At 33.1% G+C, this 17175-nt stretch overlaps 1 protein-coding gene across 1 annotated transcript in view; it reads right to left on the bottom strand.

Moving 5' to 3' along the window:
• The window catches only part of LOC105339282 (limbin), a 502381-nt gene that overhangs the window by 418570 nt on the left and 66636 nt on the right, over positions 1-17175 (bottom strand). The window lies entirely within an intron of this gene.

The following is a 17175-nucleotide window of genomic DNA, read 5'->3' as shown; positions in this document are numbered from 1 at the left end:
CTGTAAATATCTTAACGTTCATTGCAGATATCTGTGTACTTAATATACTACTACATTACACTTTGCCAGTTAAAATTTCATGTGAATGCTACAAGGGTTGAATGGTGCAAAATTACCACTATGCCCTCTTAGTAATTAAAATAGTTTTCATCTCTGATTTAAGCATAACATCTCGTTTATAATAGTTTTGAAAAAGATGTATGCTTCGAAGCTTTCATAGAATAACACAAACCGGTAGGGGACGTGTACAATCTAATTAAAATTAGACCTTTCATCTCGCTCTCTGTTATATATGGATACCGCTCGTGCTTTCACGAGCGGTATCCATATATAACAGAGAGCGATATGAAAGGTCTAATTTTAATTAGATTGGGGACGTGTATTGCTTATGCAATACTCTCCGAATGCTTGCTTGTTTAATTTGTTTTTTTTAAACTTCCGGGCACTACGTTGATAACATAGCGATCGTTTTTATCTCAGATGAAGTAATATACATACATTCTGTTTTCAAATTCAATGCTTTAATATTAATATTAATACCATATAAACAACACCTTATAATGGTGTCGCTGTCAAGACAATCTGTGTATCACCTCGATGTCCTCACTGTGTGGTTCTGTCTGCTGTCAGTCTCAAAGGCGTACGGTGAGTCAACTTTTTGGTCAATTTGAAGTTCATATTTAAATTTCTGCATAACTTTTCTGACGTACGATCATTCGTGAATCGCTTTGATCCGCACCTTTTTAAACTGCTCCACAAAAGCCAAGAAAACGTCAGATATTTAAAACTATAAAAGTATTGGTTGATAAAGAGTAGAGAGAGAGAGAGAGAGAGAGAGAGAGAGAGAGAGAGAGAGAGAGAGAGAGAGAGAGAGAGAGAGAGAGAGAGAGAGAGAGAGAGAGTAAACTCCATACAAGTAACGTATCCAGTGGATTATGATGATAAAGGTGTTATTAAATCCAGTACAGTGATTTTAACAATTTCTCAAACACATAATGGTATTCTTAGGTATTCCTGTCTTTTTAGTCCCCGTACCGGTTTTCACCGAAGGGGACTATAGCTTTCCTCTGCGTCCGTCAGTCCGTCCGTCCGACCGTCTTTCCCACTTCAGTTTTCCACACTTTTTTTCTTTATCCGTTTGAGGAATAACATTAAATTTGCTGAAGAGTTTCAAAATGTCAAACTACAGATCAAGTTTACACTTTTGTAGCGTCTGGTTGACATATTTTCGAAAAAGTTAATTTTTCATATTCCAATTTTTTAATGTTCGGGTTCGATATTCTGCAAAACAGTGCATTGTTTTCACAATTTCCACAAACCGGAAGGGGACGTGTATTGCTTATGCAATACTCTCAGAATGCTTGCTTTTTTTTTGGTTTTTTTATTCACATAGCATACATTTCGACACTGTTACGCTATACAGCATATAGGACCAATTGCAAGTGAGACTTATCTATCGTCCTAGAGTCCATTGCGACTCTATTAACTTGAATAAACGATTTTAATTTCATTCCTTGTCATGATGTTTATATAAAGCTTTTGGGGCCCGTTTCTCAAAAAGGCCTACGTCCAGGCGATTTAGGGTGTTCAAACTTATCATAAATTGTAGGTGCCAACAAACTTTCTCAAGATTTTTTTCCCCTAATAATAAAGCTGCTTGGTCTGATTTTATATCAAATCTTATTTTTAAATTTTATTTCTATTATTTATAGCAAATGTCAAAGTCGTAAAACAATCATATCCGCCTCGACATTGGAGGCGTATCTAAATAGGGGGCTAATTAACGAGATACCCTTTAATTCAGAGTTTGTTTGGTAAACTAATTTTGTATCTCCCATTAAAATATTGCTTAATTAATTGGGCAAACCACCACAATGCCTGTTATTAACTTATTATATACATACTGAGCAAAACTTCGTTCAAAAAGCGTACATAGACTTATATATAGAAAATCGGACCAAACAACTTTAAACTTTAATGTTGTTTTACATATAGGAATATATTAAAAATGCCACTAATTATTTGCTAGATTTCGCATTATTCCGCAAAAACTAAATTCAGAAGAACACCACAGTCAAGTAATTTTGCTTTGAAGTAAAAATTTTACCGATTGTCCAACAAACGGATTTTTTAAGGCTTGTTATTCAGACTTAACATTGTTTGTATCGAGTATACTTGTACAACGGCACCTCAAAGTAAGCTGCTTTAAAAAGTGCATAAAATAACATTTAAAGATTAGACAATTGGTTCAGCTTATAACAATGCTACTCTATGTGTTTATCTTCACAGTTAATGTCGCCATAAACAAACCAGCATACCAACAGTACCCCGTAAGAGGTGAAGAAAGATATGAAGCCGGTAAGGCTGTAGACGGACGTAAATCTGATCTGAGTTCGTGGGGAGGTCAGTGTGCTGCATCAGAGAGTTACAAACGTACCGCCACCTGGTGGGTTAACCTGATCAGCATTCACAGCATCCATCACATCACCATTTACTTCTTGACAAGTAATAAACAATGGGGTATGGTCAAATATACTACTATTCGTTCATGATTAAGTCCTCAACCCGCTGTTGTTATCATCTGTAAACTAAACTGCATGGCTGACTAGTCCCGCATCACATTTTATTTCTATCATCGTGCGAAATTCACATTTCAATTATAACTTTATTTTGAACATTACTTTTTAAATTCAACATGTTTTATAATATTTTCTCACAGTTTATTTCTTACAAAGTTACTTATCTAAGTAGTGATTGACACTTTTCGGACTCTATGTGTGATTTCAAAGAGACAGAGTGTCATGTCTCAAGAACTGCTAATCTCTTAAAACAACATTGTGCAATTATCAGTTTTTTTCATGTCTTGGACATTAAAGACTCACTGAGTTTATTTAAATATTTTATATCTGTGAACCTTTCACTCAGCTCACTAATGTCATCACCTGTCAATTTATACTCATTGTTCAGATTCTTATATATAGTTATGTACAATTGTCAATCGGCAGTCTGGAATACGGCGACCAGCCTCGGCCACGTCCGACTCACCCAGAGTCTTGAGTTCGGAGGCCACTTCTGGCCATATCCGACTTGTTTGTAACATGTCTGTCTGTTAAATTGTTATACTGTTGCCATCGTTGATTCGCGTCCAATAAATTCAGAATGATCCTTCATCAATTGCCTTTTTATTTCTCTGGAACTGTAAACTGGTGGACCTTCGGGAATACGGCAAACCTACCCTTCGTTTTTACCTTACGGCCTATAACGCGCCACAACCTTATACCTTATACCCTTTACGCCAACATTCCCTCACCCGGTTTGTACTGCACACGACCGATGCAGATCCAGACGAATTCTCTAGCACCGTAAAACCTACGCGGTCACATTTCAAAAAGATAACTTTTCAGTGTAAAGGCACAAATAAAGTAATTTATGCATGACAAACTTTTTACAAATATAACGTAAGGGTATGAAACAGATCAAAAATAGTGTGATATTTAATATTGATTGTTTGTCTTTAAAGTTGAAAATGTCAGAATGCAGAGTTTGTTTATTACAAAGAAGACTAGTTTGAAAATTGTTTTATTTAAGTTGAGGCTGTATTTAAGAGGGGAAATTTCGCCAAAAAGGGGAACGAATGGTTATGCTATTAGTGAGAGTTTTTCCGAGAAAAGATGCTTCATGTAAAAGATGTGACCTCACCTTTAAAATTTATTATTTCACACATAAAACATGCACTCACAATCATTTTGTTCGGGGGGGGGGGGGGGGGGGGGTGCTCTACGAGTAAAGACTAACTATAAAACTAGCGTCCAGATAAGGGCTCGATATGTTGCCATTCCTTCTGGTAAAATCTCATTTTTCACTTAACAAGTTTCATTAAACAGCATGCCGCACGCTCATTTATAACCTAGCTGCAGATCTGTAGCTCTCTGGTTGAAAAAATTCGGATAGACAAACCAGAGAGCTACAGTTCCAAGCGTTGTAAAAACCTCCGATTTACGCCGCCGTTTTTGTGTCGCTCGCTTCAGGAATTATATCCGACTTTAAAAGCATTCAACCGCTTAAAAAATTGGATTTATTAATTAAACATATAGTTTACCCTAACTCTGCTAACTTTGTTTTCCTTTCAATGGTTCACAACGGCCATCCTTCGCCTTGGAATGTCATCGTTTTAAAAAACTCGCCTTATGACAACCATGTTTACCTAGTAGCGAGATCTCGGGTGCGTCGATTTGGAACTGTATAATGACCTGATATGTATAATGTCCTGATGACCTGATGGCGTGTATTTTGTAAAATATTGATTTGAACAGTGAAATAAGAACAATATTTTTTACCTAATTGTATAGATCATACTATTTTCTCTCAGAAAAACACAAAAAATAAATTATAACTTCTTTCAAATTATTTTTACAGAGCAAATAATTTTTTTTAGGGGTATAATGTCCTGATTTTTTTGTATAATGACCTGATGACCTGATGATTTTTAAAAGGCCATAGCTATAAATTTTAAGCTTTAGGCCTCATTATTTATATTGACATCGTTTGATATGATCATCTAAATGAAAATTCTGAAGTTTGAACAAATATAAATGGATACTTTTTCCAAAAATCACTTTGATCTAAAACACGGGGTATAATGTCCTGATTTCAGAATGGCCTGATTGACCTGATCAAGTAGATAATGAACCGGATCCTATAATTCTGACAATTTAAGAACGAAGAAAACATTTCAATGATACATACAAATAATGTTATTAAGATTTTTTTTAAATTCTTGGTTATTAAGACTGTTCTCTCTCTCTCTCTCTCTCTCTCTCTCTCTCTCTCTCTCTCTCTCTCTGAAACAGCTGAATTTTGTTTGGGTTTCAGTGTTTATACATTTTTGAAAATACTTAAATACCACATTTTCTTAATATAGAATTAAATGAGTGTGAAGATTATATGAAATGTGATTTGTCTACTTCTCATTTTCCTTTTTTTTTTTGGGGGGGGGGGGGGGTAAGTTGAACGTAGGTATTATAGGCTATATATATTCAAAATTAAAGTCAGTATAGTATATCTTTTTGATTTTAGATTGAAATGTAAGCCTAAATACATTGTATATGTTTTCTCTGCAAGTTACTAAACTTAGAAAAATTTATATGTTAAACTGAAAAATACACACACATTGTCAATAAGAAATATCGGTAAATACCTTGATCTTTAATGGAGGGAATCAATCTTTTATTGTTGATTTAAAAAAATATAATTCATATACACTCACATGTAATACTTTGAGATGATAAATCTTAGTTTGTAAAAATATCCTGAGGAATTCATACATTCCTCATCCAAAAGTGTGGAAACTGATTTACCAGTACTAGATGAATTATATGTAATCGTATTAATTTTGCATTATTTTAATTCTTATTCAACTTCTACTTTAATACACAATAATTTCTGTTTTTGTAACACAATTGTTATAATGTTTATTATACACTGTATGGCAATGTAAACATAAAAAAAATAAGGTATGTAACAAGGAGAGGACAGTGTACATGCAGTGTAAACTGTTAATTGCTATCAAAACAAAGGAACCCAATTATGGTTCTTGTGGTAAAAAAGTGTGAATAACACCCCAGTAAACCATACATTTATAGAGGCTACTGAATATATACAGAGGGGTACAATCTGTCAAACACTATACGCATCATATATAATCTGACACATATAATACCAGAACAAATAATATATTGAAACATTTATATATATTAAAAAAAAATATCAAAATAAAGAACATAAAATAATATATTTTAGATAGCAATATGTGGGTTTATCCCGAATAACTTTAATATTGTCCCTAATTTCATTTATATGATCAAAGAAACATGAACAGATCTTGATTAATAAAGAGTTTATCCTACAAAATTATTATTCAAAAGTTTATAAAGATCCATCTTTTACACAATTTTTCAGATATAAAGCTGAAAAATGGTGTTTGGTAAACTGTTGAAATTTATCAGGTCACCAGGTCATTACCAATTAAAAATCAGGTCATTATAACCCTTGTTTTTTTTAACTGCTCAATAAAAAATAATTTAAAGGAATTTTCAAAATATCTTTTGTGTTTTTTTGTAGGAAACAGTATGATCTATACAACGAAATAAAAATGTTGTTCTTATTTCATTGTACAAATCAGTATTTTACAAAATAAATGCCATCAGGTCATCAGGTCATTATACAAAAAATCAGGACATTATACCACTGAAAAAATTATATGCTCTGAAAAATTTATTTGAAAGAAGTTATAAATTATTTCTTGTGTTTTTCTGAGAGAAAATAGTATTATCTGTATAAATATGTAAAAATATTGTTCTTATATCATTGCACAAATCAGTATTTTACAAAATACACGCCATCAGGTCATCAGGACATTATACATATCAGGTCATTATACAGTCCCCGTCGATTTACCCAAATGGACCCAAATGAACCCAAATGAACCCAAATTCAAGCGGAAAACAATTATAATAAAATCCTCATAATTTAGGGAAATTTGGAAAAATAAAAGCCATAGGTCCATAACAATAATTAAAATTATTTTAAAAAGTTGTTTTATTTTTCTATAATATATATATTTATATTATTTGAATATAATTACATACATTATATACTTTTACAAATCGAGATAAAATGCTCATCTTTATTTTTCAAAAACAATTTTTAGAGATATGCTGAAATAATTTTAATTATTGTTTTGGACCTTCGGCTTTTATTTTTCCAAATTTCCCTAAATTATGAGGATTTTATTATAATTGTTTTCCGCTTGAATTTGGGTTCATTTGGGTCCATTTGGGTAAATCGACGCACCCGAGATCTCGCTACTAGGTAAACATGGTTGTCATAAGGCGAGTTTTTTAAAACGATGACATTCCAAGGCGAAGGATGGCCGTTGTGAACCATTGAAAGGAAAACAAAGTTAGCAGAGTTAGGGTAAACTATATGTTTAATTAATAAATCCAATTTTTTAGGCGGTTGAATGCTTTTAAAGTCGGATATAATTCCCGAAGCGAGCGACACAAAAACGGCGGCGTTAATCGGAGGTTTTTACAACGCTTGGAACTGTAGCTCTCTGGTTTGTCTATCCGAATTCTTTCAACCAGAGAGCTACAGATCTGCAGCTAATTTATAACCCAGTCGGCTCCAAGGGGAGAACATTTCAACAAACCAGTCCTAACTAGTCACATTCTTTTAATCAATACTTTTTTCGGCCTCCTTTAGTTTGTAAACATGAATATAAACGTAAGAATACAAAACATTTATAAGGCTTCTATTAGATAGATTAACCTGATATATTTCTGTAGTCAGTCGGTAACAACCACTATAAGAACTGCATGTAATATTTATACGCAAATTATGGAAATTATTTATTAAAAACCTAAACACATGCAATGTCAAAATGTATGTGTAAATTAAAATTGTATATTTGAATAGGAAGTATCAGGAAAAAGATTTAGAACTGCACATTCAACTGTTTTTACGTAATGTTAATCGTTGGTCTTCAGAAATATTCCTTTGTAAATGAAATATCAAGCAATGGTATATGAGTATAATTCATTTAATGCAGACTGATATGAGATATCGTTTTAAAATGTTGTTATTCACTATGCACTGGCATTACCTCTGCATTACACGGAATCTACCTGTCTATAGGCACGCTTCACTTTTGCGTTAATACCTTTGTGTCAATCATATTTGTATTTAGAGAAAAGCGAATATCATTTATCGTTTTTATTTAGCTACATATATCTTTTCATTTGAAACTATTAAAAAAATTTTTCTGCAGGTCCTTCTAACTGGCGAACAAAATACTATCTTGGATTTTCAGTTTACGTCTCCAATACAGCAGACAAACTACAGGGAACACTGTGTTACAAGGACAACAACTTTACAGTAGACACCATACCTGCTGTCTTCACCACCACCTGTCCTGTACATGGACAGTACGTCATCTACTACAACGAGAGACTACCTGGAGTTACCTACCCTGACGAGTACTCTGATTATGTTACCAGTAATCTCTGTGAAGTGGAGGTGTATGGTGAGTGACCATAATTATTCCATTAAATAAACAAAACAAAATTGGTAACTGTTATTTAAACAACACTTTTAAAGTTGACTAACTTTCGTATCAACATGGTATACTATGTTTTGATGGATTTGGAAATGTGTTTGATTCAATTGAGTGACGATAAGTATCACAAACAAAACTATAAAGAATCAAATCATACGATTGATAATTGTTTTATTCCTGTCAATTTTACCTTCACACATTGCTTAATGAGAGTTTAAAAAAAGCATTCAGAATAAAAAAAAAATATAATGCACAAGATGCATCATTAAATTTCCATGATGTATTACATATTAACAATATAACGATTGTGTGTTATGCGATACGTTCTATGGTGATTGTGTTTGTATAATCGCTAAGCAACCATACTTTCGGCGTCACGGATTGCCACGTAACAAAAAAAAAATGTATATACACGAATGATTTGCAGCCGCGGCATTAATTCCTTTTGTCACATTTCTATTTTAAGACCAGTCATGTTTGAAGACCGGTAACTAGTTGTTGGATATTTTGACACTGTTTTCTTAGAAGTAACTCTAACTTTGTCGTCGATGATAATGTACTAGGCTAGTATTAGGGAAGGCGTTAGCACAGTGACTGCTTGATTGTTGATAGTTTTTGCTTTGCTGACGTTAAATCTTATTTTGAAATATATGTGGTCTAAACAAATGGTGTATATTAGGTACAGGCATGTATCTGTTGGTAATAATGAGAGATTACTCCCAACGTGTATAAGGTAAGCTAATAAAAGACGAAAAGTACAGACTATTATGTACGGCACTTAAACGAACTCAACTGCGTGAGAGACTAGATAAAGCCGCAAAGACGTTAACTGAATGAGGAGAATATAATAGGCTGACTAACCTTGCCGCACCGGTTAAAGTCAAAGAGAGGCTCGTCAAAGAGCAGTTTAAAGACGCACATAAAAATCAAAGTACCGTATAACTGACGGGAGTTGATTTTATTGATGATTATTTATTTTAAAATCAGTGATATGTTATTTTGCATGACAAGTACAGGTAGTTTCTAATTTGTATTTGAATTACGCACATTTTTATAATATGAATGTTCGGACTTTTTCGACACAAGGATGTTAATAAAACCCCATATGAATTATGTTTAGTAAAATTTAAAGATAGAATAAATTCAATCAAACTATGTGTCAGTGATAGAAATATTTCTGGAAAATTTATGGATCCAAGCAATATTGAACTCTCGTCTTGTTCAACCAAACGCTCGACTGTCGCCGTTAATCTCTGACAAGCAAGAGAGACTCTCTGTTTCTCGGAAATTTACGGAGACAGCCGAGCGTCGAGTTGAACGAGACTATATTGGACTCTTGCGTAAGAATACATACAACTACAAAAAATATCTAAATTGTTCGAACCATTTAAAATCTGACTTTTTTTAAGGTATTTATAAATATGTTTCCTTGAAAAACAATGCTTTAGCATACATTATTTCGGATTTATATATATATTCTCAAGAACTAATTCTTGTCAGCGGCGATGATTTGTGCTTTGGTCCAAAGACTGTTTCACTTTCGGTTTGTCAGAATAACTGCATAGGAGAGTTGATTAGAATCAACTCCCAAAAATGAGATTTGCATCTAGGGGTTCAACAAGCAAGACTTCAATTGTTGATTAAGAAAAGCTAGTAGACATGTTGAAGTGTAAGATGTATTACAGGCGACACACCACCGAATGAATGGCAGTCTAACGTATGAACGAACGACACAGAGTGATGATGAGGAAAAGTAAAACCCAGATATGGTATTGACCAATTCGGTACTTGGTCTTCAGAAAGAAATAAAAATCCTGTCGGAAAAGAAGGCTTACCAGGATGACACTTGTAATACATCTACATAAGTTGGGACACACATAAAATATGATTTGATATTTATGTGAAAAGGTAGTTAATATCAAAATCAAGTGTTTTAAATACATTAAGTTATTTGAAAGTGATATAATATGAAGCAAGAAGGTCAAGTGTAACGTTCAAATCAGGAAAGACCAGCATTTAAAAAAAATGTTTTAGCTAATTGGAAATTTATAGATATACTGATCAATTTTCTTTATTATCTCCTGGTGTCTTCAACCTAAATTTAAACTTGATGTTAGGAACTTCGGTCTAACTCTAATTATAATGCAGTTTTGAAGTGAGGACTTCTCCCAAATCTCAACATTGATGATAACTGGGGTTTTGATTTCCTAATATAAATCACAAATGATACAGAGTGTAGAAAAAAAATGACATACAACTTACTGTACACACATTATGTACACACATTACAAATTTTGTGTCTATACAATGCGATAAAGTGGTTTTAGAAGAAAAATATTTAAAACTCAGCGTACACTACGACATCACAAAGGTCAATAAATGCATGTGGACTTTTGCCTTCCTGGTATTTTATTCCATTGATTCTCTCGTCGTAATAGATAACGTAACGGCCAATACCAAAACAGATAATGTCCATCACAACAGGTAAGGTATGAATGATGTGATGAATATCGTGGCGACAAAGTATCAACAGTAATACCAAGAAACCTCGCCTAAAACCATTGTTTTTATCTACAATGAATGATTTACTTGTAAATACTTGCAAACAAAAAAGTGAACATTTAACTGTCATAGTCATTGGATAAATCCAAGAACAAGATTATTTAACACAAAAAACAGGAGTATTAAAGTTGTAAAATAATTTGAAGGTTATATTGTGAAAATAATTGTAACAAAAAAGTTTACTAGGTTATAATAATAACTAGAGCAAAGCTCGTTGCAAAGCAACGAGTGGGTCTTCCGTTAATACCGGAAGTAAAGCTGGAAACTCCTGTAAGAAGCAGAGCTCTTAAACCAATAACAAGAGTAACTAAAATAAAAAGATGAAAAAAAATCGAATTATTCCTGGTACGACTTAACAAAATCCGAATGATTTTAAGTACGAATTAACAAAAACCCTTTTGATTTTAAGAACGACTTAATTAAAAAAAATCCGAATGTGTTTAAGTACGACTTAACAATTATTTTTGGTACGAGTTAACTTTACTATTAACGTTATGCTATTTTTTAAACCAAGGACGCGGAATCAACATTTCCGGAAAAATCGATTTTTAAATCCCAATATCTCTGTAATGCATCGTCCGATTTTAAAACGGCTTTCAGTGTTAGATTCAGTTTAATAAGCTCTACAAAACACATATTCGTTTTTGATTTGATCAGAAAATTCATTTTTTCGAAAAATTTGTTTCACTTCCGGTTTCGAGCGGAAGTGACAGATTTTCATCTCGAGCCTTATTACAGAGGTAAATCGATTAAATCATAACCATTGAAAATTTCAAGCCTCTATCTCAAAACGTTTTTGAGAAACGCCGCGGACAAAATGACTTTTTGAAAATTTTAAAAATGACGTTACGTCAAAACGGAATTGACGTTGTCAGGAAAACTTTAACATCTTTGAGGGATAATAGTTTCACATTATCTCTGAAAGTTTCATTAAAATCGGTTGGAAACTTTTTGAGTTATAAAGCCGAGAAGGAGTCAGAAAAAAAAGAAAAAGTATAATAACTAGAGCAAAGCTCGTTGCAAAGCAACGAGTGGGTCTTCCGTTAATGTCAGAAGTAAAGCTGGAAGTTCCTGTAAGAAGCAGAGCTCTTAAACCAATAACAAGAGTAATAAAAAGAAAAAGATGAAAAAATCGAATTATTCCTGGTACGACTTAACAAAATCAGAATGATTTTAAGTACGAATTAACAAAAACCTTTTTGATTTTAAGAACGACTTAACAAAAAAAATCCGAATGTGTTTAAGTACGACTTAACAATTATTTTTGGTACGAGTTAACTTTACGATAAACATTTTGCTATTTTTTAAACCAAGGACGCGGAATCAAAATTTCCGGAAAAATCAATTTTTAAACCCCGATATCTCTGTAATGCATCGTCCGATTTTAAAACGGCTTTCAGTGTTAGATTCAGCTTAATAAGCTCTACAAAACACATATTCAATTTTGATTTGATCAGAAAATTCATTTTTTCGAAAAATTTGTTTCACTTCCGGTTTGGACCGGAAGTGACAGATTTTCATTTCGAGCCTTATTACAGAGGTAAATCGACCAAATCATAACCATTGAAAATTTCAAGCCTCTATCTTAAAGTGTTTTTGAGAAAAGTCCGGGACAAAATGACTTTTTGAAATTTTTAAAAATGACGTCACGTCAAAAAGGAGGTGACGTTCTCTTTAAAACTTTTACATTTTTGAGGGACGCAAACTTGCAAAAATCTCTGAAAATTTCATCAAGATCGGTTTAAAACCTTTTGAGTTATGAAGCAAAAAAGGAGTCAGAAGAAAAGAAAAAGAATAATAATAACTAGAGCAAAGCTCGTTGCAAAGCAACGAGTGGGTCTTCCGTTAATATCGGAAGTAAAGCTGGAAGTTCCTGTATGAAGCAGAGCCCTTAAGCCAATAACAAGAGTAACTAAAATAAAAAGATGAAAAAAAATCGAATTATTCCTGGTACGACTTAACAAAATACGAATGATTTTACGTACAAAAAAATCCGAATGTGTTCAAGTACGACTTAGCGATTATTTTTGGAACGAGTTAATTTTATTTTGAACATTACGCTATTTTTAAAACCAAGGACGCGGAATCAAAATTTCCGGAAAAATCAATTTTTAACCCCCGATATCTCTGTAATGCATCGTCCGATTTTCAAACGGATTTCAGATTCGTGTTCAGCATAACAAACTCTACAAACCTCGTAAACATTTTAAATTAAAACGAAAAATTCGAAAATTCGAAAATTTTAAAACACTTCCGGTTTAGACCGGAAGTGACGGAAACTAATTTCCAGTCTTATGTCCAAATAAAAACGATCATTGCTTCAACACAGAAAATTCCAAGTCTTTATCTTGAACCGTTTTTGAAAAACGCCCTGGACAAAATTACTTTTTTAAAATTTAAAAATTGACGTAACGTAAAAACGGAAGTGACGTTATAGTTGAAAATTTTAAAACTTTGAGGCACAATAATGCTTCATAATCCCTGAAAGTTTCATGTAAATCTGTTGAAAACTTTTTGAGATATTAAGCTTTGAAAAAGTCAGAAAAATAAAGAAAAAGAAAAATAATAATAATGAAAAAGAAACAATAGAATAACAAGAGGGTCTTCCGTTGAAAACGGAAGACCCTAATAATAAAAAGAAACAATAGAATAACAAGAGGGTCTTCCGTTGGAAACGGAAGACCCTAATAATAACTAGACACAATCTCGTTGCGAGCAACGAGGTTTTCCGTCCGATTTTTTTGAAGGAAATATGACATCATCGACCTTGATTTTCGACAACAAAACGTAAAATGGAAAAAGGAGTGAAGAACTAATGCTTTTTTGTATCGCTTTTTATAAATTTTCTTACAATGCCTTTTTAAATACTGTATTTTTTCCAATTGAGATAGAAAGAATTAAACTTGTTTACCTCTGGCCCCTTAAAACCCTAATTGGGTTACGCAAGAGAAAATCATTATATTGTTAGGATATATCAACGTATTATACCTAATTCAGCTTTAATAACTTTTCACAAAATAGCTCTCAGTAAAGGGCTATAGATAAAAGATTTGAAAGCCATTTAGTCCCCTAATTTATGGGACCAGTCCCTTTTTCTTGATAATCAAATGAAAGTTCATTTATTTGGAACACATTTTGTTGAAAAGAACTTAGAAATTCGATACGTTCTTGAGATATATGTTAAAGAAAGTTTTAGGGGCCGATCCCTTATCTCCTTATAGGGTTCGTTTAACGAAATTTGGAAGGTTGCATATCGTTAAGAACATCCTTTGAACAGCTTTTTCCCTTATACTACATTTCAAAATATTTTTCCTTTCTGGTTGATCAACATTTTGGACTTTTAGTCCCTAAAATTCCTAAAACCCGTAATTACATAACAAATATTAACATAATTACATTGTTTGGATACATAACTTTGAGATAAACATATTTGCATCTATAACATTTTACAAAATATCCCTCAATTAAAGGTAATAGATTAAAAAAAACTTTAGAGCCCTTTGGTCCCCTAATTTTAGGGACCAGCCCCTTTTTCTTGATATCAAATGAGAGGCCATTTAAATCAAAGCACATTTTGTTCAACAAGTGTTTAGAAATTAGTTACCGTTCTTGAGATATCTAGGAAATAACGTTTTAGGGGCCGATCCCTTATCTCCTTATAGGGACCGTTTAACGAAATTTTGAAGGTTGCATATTGTTAAGAACATCATTTTGAACAGCTTTTCCTCTATACTACATTTTAAAATATTTTTCTTTTCTGAGATATTTGTCACAATCAAATCCTAGTAATTGCTGTAGTGTGAGTTGTTTTTATATAGAATGGATTTATCCCGTACTGAACTCCAGTGTTTTGATAGACTTTTTATTTTTATCCCGTATGGAGCCTCATGTTTTTCAGTTTGGCATTGGTCAGCATAATAAATTCAACCTGGGTCATTCTACCCGCATAGTTAGGGTTTATATGGTTTGAATTTAGCAGTTCTGGACAGAGCGCACCATTTCCCCACACGGATCTGACCACATGTATTCAGTTTTGTAATTGCCAAGTAACTAAATCTACAGACGGGGTAAGTTTGCTTTTATTCATTTCATTTTTATTTTTGTAACTCTTAAAGCTTATAAGTGCTACGTTTTATCACTATAAATAGCGGACAAGAGTTGTCACATATATGTTACCTAAGTGTTGTATATTTTAACAGTGCCACGTGTATGACACGTATATATCGCAATATTTCTGCATTATAGTCTAATAATGTCATGTTTTGTTTAGATATGTAGTATATAGAGTAGTTTAACTACCTGTGCCGTTCGCTACGGTGTGTAAACATATATCTAAGTGTCGAGAGTTCACTCTGTTTAAATGTAGTATACGGAGACCGGTTAGGGTCATTAATACATTGTACTTATGTAAGCATTATAATTAAAGGTTCCTGGGGTTAGTCACATTCTATGCATGGACGAGGCTCTGTGTATTGGCCTGAGAGATGATGATGACTGACGGCCTATGGTGGACGACCGGAAGAGTTTCTGGAAGTTGATTACCTGGAGCAGGTGAAGTGGTGAACTGGTGGACACGGTGGGCACAATGGACGATGATTCAGGGTAGCATGGTGATGGGCGGAGACAGGAGGATTAGAGCCTACGGACCGTCTTGCGTCGTATATTGCCGACTCTTTTTTGTATATTTGTAGTTTTTGTATAGAAATATGTTATTGTATATTGTATTGTTGTTGTTACTGATCAGAGGCAGGGTCATGGTGACAATATTGTTTATCAAAATTTTGGATTTTTGGCCCCTAAAATTCCTAAACCCCCTAATCAAATTACACATGATAACATAATTACATTGCTTGGATACATAACTTTGAGATAAACATATTTGCTTCTATAACATTTCTTTTTTCTTGATATCAAAAAAATCAAAGCACATTTTGTTCAACAAGTGTTTAGAAATTCGTTATCTTTTTAGAGATCTTTGAGAAAGAACGTTTTAGGGGCCGATCCCTTATCTCCTTATATGGACCGTTTAACGAAATTTTGAAGGTTGCATATTGTTCAGAACATTATTTTGAACAGCTTTTCTTTTATACTACATTTCAAAATATTTTTCCTTTCTGAGATATGGTTGATCAAAATGTTGGTTTTTTGGCCCTTAAAATCCCTAAAACCCCTTATCACATAACACATGATAACATAATTACATTGCATGTATACATATATGTGATATAAACATATTTGCTTCTATAATATTTCACAAAATATCCCCCAATAAAGGGCTACATATTAAAGACTTTAGAGCCATTTCGTCCCCTTATTTGAGGGGCCAGCCCCTTTTTCTTGATATCAAAGGTAAGGTCATTTAATTCTAAACAACACGTGTTAAGAAATTCCTTACCGTCCTGGAGATATATGAGAAAGAATGTTTTTGGGGCCAATCCCTTATCTCCTTATAGGGGCCGTTTAACGAAATTTTGAAGGTTGCGTTTTGTTAAGAACTTCCTTTGAACAACTTTTCTTCTGTACTGCATTACAAAATATGTTTCCTTTCTGAGATATGGGTGATCAAAATTTTGGAATTTTGGCCCCTAAAAACCCTTAATTACGTAACACATGATAAAATCATTACATTACCTGGATACATAACTTTAAGATAAACATATTTGCTTCTATAACTTTTCACAAAATATCTCTCAGTAAAGGGCTACAGATAAAAGACTTAGCCCTTTGTTCCCCTAATTTGAGGGGCCAGCCCCTTTTTATTGATATCAAATGAAAGTTCCAGTAAATATAAACTTTTTTTTTCATTACACGTCGTAACAAAATATTTTTCAAAAAAGAGATAAACAAAGAAAACCAGAAAAAATACATTTTTTAAAACTAAATTTTCGGGTCCAGGCGAGCTTCAGTACCTTTCAAGCCAGATCAAATTGAAAATGAAATTGCAAATCTACAATCTTAAGTCAACTATCCCTGAAAGTTTGAACTCAATATCATTTATAGTTTAGGAGAAGTTAGAGTAACAAGCCATCCCTCTAAAGATCGCTAAAACGTCAATATCTCAGAAACGTAAGTGAAGTCATCAATATCATAAAAACTGTTTTGATCACTATCTATCATATCTTAAAGTTTAATGAAAATCGGTCGAGCCGTTTCTGAGAAATCGCGTGCATAAACTTTGTAAGAAAAAAAAAAGAAAAATAACTAGACGCTCGTTGCGAGCAACAAAAGGTCTTCCGTTTGAATACACATTTACATTGTAATAGGCTATCGGGACAGCTTCTTTCATTTATAAACACCTTCTCGAATTCCAGGAAGCCTCTCTAAGGATTTCAACAGAATATCATTAGATTAGGAAAGGGCTCTGTTACTGCAATTTTTGATAAAATTTAAACAAAAACATATTAAAATTCATCATTTCAGGGATACCATTTTGAATCAAAACACAATTAAGGAAGAAAAAATAGTCGGCACTCGGGGATTGAACCCGGATCGCTTAA

Source organism: Magallana gigas, chromosome 8 (assembly GCF_963853765.1).
Source record: "Magallana gigas chromosome 8, xbMagGiga1.1, whole genome shotgun sequence".
Taxonomy (NCBI): Eukaryota; Metazoa; Mollusca; class Bivalvia; order Ostreida; family Ostreidae; genus Magallana; species Magallana gigas.
Note: the sequence above shows the minus strand (reverse complement) of the source record. Positions and strands in the feature narration are given on the sequence as shown.